The sequence below is a fragment of the Mixophyes fleayi genome, chromosome 9, assembly GCF_038048845.1.
Source record: "Mixophyes fleayi isolate aMixFle1 chromosome 9, aMixFle1.hap1, whole genome shotgun sequence".
Lineage (NCBI taxonomy): Eukaryota > Metazoa > Chordata > Amphibia > Anura > Limnodynastidae > Mixophyes > Mixophyes fleayi.
Genome location: NC_134410.1, coordinates 10,948,691 through 10,955,452, shown reverse-complemented (window position 1 = coordinate 10,955,452; position 6,762 = coordinate 10,948,691).

The following is a 6,762-nucleotide window of genomic DNA, read 5'->3' as shown; positions in this document are numbered from 1 at the left end:
GCTCCAGCGGGCGAGGTGGAAGGTCGAATGAACCCACGCTGGAGGTTCTCCCGTATATATTCAGATGTAGCTTGAGTTTCAGGTAACGAGAGTGGATAGACCCGGCCCCTGGGAGGAGTCTTGCCAGGAAGAAGGTCAATCGGACAATCCCAAGAACGATGAGGAGGAAGACGTTCAGACTGAGCTTTATCAAAAACATCGGTAAATAAAGCATATTGAGGAGGGAGTCCCGGTGAAATAGCTGAGATGGAAGCTTGCTGTACCTTGAGAGGAATGACTTGGGAAAGGCAATGATGGTGACATTCAGGCCCCCAAGACGTGACTTGAGGGGTGCGCCAGTCAATCTGGGGAGAGTGACACTGAAGCCATGGAAGGCCTAGGACAATCGGACTTGTCGTAACAGGAAGAATTAAAAACGATATCTCTTCATGATGCAAAGCACCAATCTGAAGGGTTACTGGAGACGTACTCTGGGTGATGAGACCGTTGATGAGACGTGATCCATCGATAGCCGTCACAGTAATGGGAGTTTTTAAGGTAATCACTGGTAGAGACCATTGATTTACTAACGATTTGGAAATAAAATTTCCTGCTGCTCCGGAATCAATCAATGCCTGTGACTCAAAGGTTTTGGTAGCAAAGGAAATAGTCACATCAAAAGCGCAGACTTTAGATTTCATAGACGATGGAGAGGACTCCAGGGACCCTAACTTCACCTCTCCAGAACTAGTTAGGGCCTGGCATTTCCCGATCTCTTAGGGCAGGAGCTGAGGACATGAGTGGAATCAGCACAATAGATACAGAGTCTATTCTTGACTCTTCGTTTCCTCTCCTCAGAAGATAACTTGGAACGTCCTATCTCCATGGGAATCACAGCGGGTGACACTGGACGAAATTGAGGGTTAGAGCGAAGAGGTGCTTTAGCAGAAGTCGTTTTCTCAGCCTCTCTTTCACGAAATCTCATATCAACACGATGGCATAGAGAGATCAAATCTTCAAGTGACGAAGGAAGCTCTTGAGTAGTCAGTGCATCTTTAATTTTATCGGAAAGCCCCTGCCAGAAGGCGGCAACTAGGGCTTCAGTGTTCCACTGAAGTTCAGAGGCTAAGATCCTAAATTGAATGACGTACTGGCCTACAGTATGAGATCCTTGTCGCAGACGGAGGATGCTGGAAGCAGCGGAGGTCACACGACCTGGTTCATCGAACACACTTCGAAATGTAGAAATGAATTTGGCACTATCTTGTAATATTGGATCGTTCCTCTCCCACAGAGGGGAGGCCCAAGCCAGGGCTTGTCCTGAAAACAAAGAGATAAGATAGGCCACTCTGGAACAATGGGTAGAAAAATTTTGAGGTTGGAGCTCAAAATGGACTGAACATTGGTTAAGGAAACCCCTACAAGTTTTGGGGTCTCCATCGTACTTTGACGGAGTAGGCAGGTGAAGCGTGGAAGCTGTAGACACCTGGGATGGCAATGGGGAAACGGAGGAAAGCACAGGAGCTTCAGTAGTAGCTGTCACAGTCTGTCCAGATGTTCCTTGGGAGGTTAATGACTGATAACACTGAAGTAACAGCTGTTGGCGGGCATCCTGTTGCTCCACACGGCTAACCAGATGTTGCAGCATCTCTTTGGCGGTAGGTTCCGCATCTGGGTCTGTCATGGCCTGATCTTACTGTCACGGGCACTAGGAGTCTTTACCCAGGGATCACCAGATGGTAGGCTTACCAGAGCAATGTAGATGGTAATAGGGTACTCTGGTAGCTGGGTGATCACGGAACATGAAATGATGGCCGATGAGATGCTCAGGAAAGTCTATGACTAGCAACACTGGTAATAATGAGGTAATAATACACAAGGAACTGTATGGACAAGGACACGTGAAGGTAGTCAGTGGTCTGCGATAGCAAGTTGTACCACTGCTATAGTGAGGAGGAATGTCCAACAGAAACAAGGAGGTGATGAGAGTCAGCGGTCTGCGGGTAGCAAGTTGTACCGCTGTCTGAGTGAAGGAATGGAATCCAAGTGGAGGTATCCAGGTAGTCAGTGGTCTGCGGTAGCAAGTTGTACCACTGCTATGTGAGAGGATGATGGAACAGGTGATACCGGAAACAGGGATCAGTGGTCTGACATCAGCAAGTTGTACCACTGAATATATATGTGAGGAGGTGCACAGGGGAAGACTGCAACACAGGATATACACAGGCACCTTATACACGATCCACAGTAATATGCACAATATAGATATATATATAGATATAAATGACTGAGCAGGTCTGCAATCTAGAAAGTCTCTTGAAGTAGTCCAGCACAATGATAACACAGTCAATGATGGCAATAGACTCAGCGGATAGCAGACTCCAGAGAGAACCAAACACAGTCCAGCAAGATATGCAATACACAGCACAGTCAATGAGAAGTATGCATACCGTGGTTCAGCAGTAGCAGTCAGATGGGATTGCAGCGGTACCTGAGCGGCTGGAGGCCGACTGGATAGGAAGTCCCTGGATAGGTGAGGCAGCGGTCTAGCAGGTGCAGCGCACAGGTGAGTAGACCAACAGGGACACGAATCCACAGGAGTCAGCAACACGTGGAACTGGACTCATAGGGGACCCAGGAGAATGGAGATGATCCAGCAGAGGGTAGTAGATGAGATACAAATCCAATGCTGACAGGAGGGTAGAGACCAGTGGAACACGTGAAGGCGTGGAGAGTGGATCAGCAGGAGATGGACGATAGCGCTGACCACAGCAGCAGGACTCAGCGGCACACGGAGGTAACCAGTAGCAACCACAGGAACCAACAGCGATGGGAAACAGGAGTGCAGCGCAGGGCAGGAGCTGTTGATCACGAAGTGTAGCAGATGGTAAAGAAAGCGGCAGTCTCGAGGAAGCCACAGCAAAGATGAGATGAGACTGTAGTGCACGGAGGCAGCGGATAGTAATCAGCTGGCAGTCACGATGTTGAACACAGGCGAGTTGCAAGCAGGAGACTGTAGTGCACGGAGGCAGCGGATAGTAGTCAGCCGGCAGTCACGATGACGAACACAGGCGAGTTGCAAGCAGGAGACCGCAGTGCACGGAGGCAGCGGATAGTAGCCAGCCAGCAGTCACGATGATGAACACAGGCGAGTTGCCAGCAGGAGACTGTAGTGCACGGAGGCAGCGGACAGGAACCAGCAAACAGACCCGACGAGAAGCAGGTGAGTGAAGTAAAAGCTGGAGTGCACGGAGGCAGCGGATAGCAACGAGCAAACAGTCACATTGATATAAAATAACGTTGAAGTGGTTTAGAAGACTGTAGTGCACGGAGGCAGCGGATAGGAATCAGCAACAGTCCCAAAGATATACAATAGCGATGAAGTGGTATAGAAGACTGTAGTGCACGGAGGCAGCGGATAGGAATCAGCAAACAGTCATGATGATACAGTTGATGGTAGAAGTGGTATGGGAACCACAATAGTAGAAGTGGTTTGGAAACCACAGGAATAGAAGTGGTTTGGAAACCACAGGAATCAGCAGCGCTGAATACACGAGGAATACAGGAACACCTTCAGAGACTCATGAGGAATGAGACTCCAAGATCAGGCAACGTGGTGTTGACCACAGGTGCTTAATATAGGGAGTGTTGCCTGATCTGCCAATTGAGTTAAAGGGGTATACACTGAAGTATAGAAAAGGGCTGCGCATGCGCAGACCCTCAGGATGGTGGACGACCACGGTTCCTAAATGTCCGGGAAGAGGCACTCACGGTCCGGTGAGTGACAGTGTTGTTCAAAAAAGTGCAATCTAAGTAGCAAACATGGAATAACACAAATATGTGTCGTCTCACACGGTACAATGTTTTTAATTGTCACTTCTGCTTACCACGCAAGTAAAATGCTAATGTCAGTGGGTACGTAGCATAAGCCTGTTTACTTTAGAAAAGAGGCGCCTAAGGGGAGATATGATTACTATGTACAAATACATTAGGGGTCAATATGGAGAGCTTTCATGGGAACTTTTTACCCCAAGGACCATACACAGGACACGTGGTCATCCCCTAAGGTTAGAGGAGAGGAAATTTCACAACCAGCAAAGGAAGGGGTTCTTTACAGTAAGGGCAGTCAAGATATGGAATTCATTGCCAGGGAAGGTTGTGATGGCAGATTCAATAGATATGTTTAAGAAAGGGTTAGACAAATTTTTAGCGGAAAGGTGTATACGACCGTTAATTTAAAATAAAGGATAGTAGTGGATATAGGGTAAAAATTGGATTGCAATATTGAGTCTGGGGGGATTTTCAAAATTGAAACAGATTGGCGGTTGCTTACTATGGATTAATTTCAAATATAAGTGCAGGATCGCAGGAGATCCAAAATAGGTTGAACTTGATGGACTGGTGTCTTTTTTCAACCTCATCAACTATGTTACTATGGAAGGAGGGAAAGCTTGCAGTATGACAGTAACAAATCTGTCTATGCAGTCTCCGCTGGTTCTTCGTACACTTCATCGCTCCCTAGGACCCCTAGTCACCATAGCACTGTGCTTCCCATACACTTACTGAAGAAAGAACTCGCACTTGCAGTTGTGTATTTTAATGTTTTAGGTTTGTTGCACTACAGTGAAGAAGCAAAAAAAGCAGAAAGAAGCCAAACAAAAGGAGAAGGTGGTGGGAAGAAAAAATGACAAAAATATGTAACCTTAAACTTCATGTATCCAACTCCCATTGTCCAATTGATTGTAAGCAGGGCCTTCTCACCTCTTTGTCTGTTTTACCCAGTTCGTTTAATACTATAATTTACCAATTGTAAAGCACTACGGAATTTGCTGGCGCTATATAAATAAACAATGATGATGATGATGATGACTGCAGTCTCAGCTCTTTGACCTGTATCATATCCATCAGGGCACTATCCTAAGGATGTGGCAGAAGCTTCAGCACCTATCAGCAGACCTTGAGAAAACCATCCCAACAAACGTTTTTTTAATATTACGGCAGTAATTTGGAATTAAATATAAATGACAACTATAAAACTCAAACGAACACAGGAAATATGTGAAAGCAAAAATATATGCAATATTGATCATGGCCACTAGATGGTGCATGAAATATATGCAATATGTAATTTACTTTAGCAGTATTTCATCCCACGGTTGTGTCTAGTGACTAGACTCTAGTCACTTCATCCAATATGATGTGCATGCACATTAAAAAAAACCCAATATAGTACATGTTCTACAATTCATGTACTGTATTTAACGATGTAGGGCTTTCATGAATTTCCCACTGATACCTCAATATATTACATGATATAGGACAGTAATGTTACAGTCAGCTATTTATAAGTATTACTGTGTTATTAAATAAAGATACATAGCGTTAATAGTTTATTTCTGCTACCATTTTAGTGGATTAGAGCACTGTGCCATAAATTGTGCTATGTTACCATGGTTTGGATGATGGTGTGCTGCAATATCACAGTCACCTGAATAAGAATACTGTGCTAAGCTGGGTACACACCGCAGAAAATGTCTCCCCGATGCAATATTGCTAACGATTTAACCAAAGATCCAAAACAAGAATATCCATCCAATGATGTCCCTGAGGAGTACATGGCTAAAGTCCAAAACACAAAATTAATTTATCATAAGACCCCTGAAGACAACCATTGCACGAGGGTTTATTTAGGTGCATTTTACCAAAAGGTATAAATACTTACATAACCAATTATTGTGTTTTTATTTGTACTAACATAAGTAACTTTACAGTTGTACATCAGAGGCAAGAATTTCCTAATAAATTCATTTTTATGATATAAGAAAGTGAAATGTGATACATTTCAAATGGTGCAAATAAGGTTTATAGTCACTGTAAATATCTTTAATAAAAGTCTTCCCCTTCCACCCTGCCACAACGGGGGTTTATGGCTTCAATGATAAAATTGATATCCCTACTGCGCCTGAAAGTGAGGCTGGGTACACACTACAGAAAATTATTCTTAATGATTTTACCAACGACTGGAAGTCCCAATCAGCATGTGATTCATGTGCACACATTATACACGATGTACCCTCAGATCTGTGCTCTTCATCTGTCATAACCATCGGATGATAAGATGGGGACTCTGCACACTGCATAGAGATCTATGGACACTGTCCTGAGTACATACACACTGCAGGATTGGAACATTGTTCATAAAGATTTTTAGTCAGTTTATAAAATCAAACGATACAATGAGCTTTGGAACAATAAAACATGATATTTGCAGCACACACACCAATGCGATATCGGACCCAAGTCATTTATGGAGTGATTGGTCCGATAATCGTTGTGATAAACCTGTTGTGTGCACCCAGCCACATTCTTGTTAAACTTCTGTGTTATCATAATAAAAAGTGGTCATTTGATTTTCCTTGGTCATACATGGTAACAGTCCCAGTTACCAATGCTTTTTTTTTTTTTGCTGACAGGTAAAAATAAGACTTTATTACAGACAGTTGCACCACTGTGCCCAGCTAGGAAACCAGTATAAACAAATGTTTCAACTATGTCTTCCTTGTATTTAAAAATTGTTATTGATTATTGGGGTACATCTAAGTATCTTACTAAACAGAGTTGTAGCTATAAGCCCAGAGACTCATGGTCTGACCCTGACAGTTTCTAATTACAAATTGTCCATAGGATCTGTTTAGCTATTTCTGAAGTTTCATTCACTTTTTTTTTTACATAACATGAAATACACCCTGTACAACATGAGCACAGGTATCACTACTAGGACCT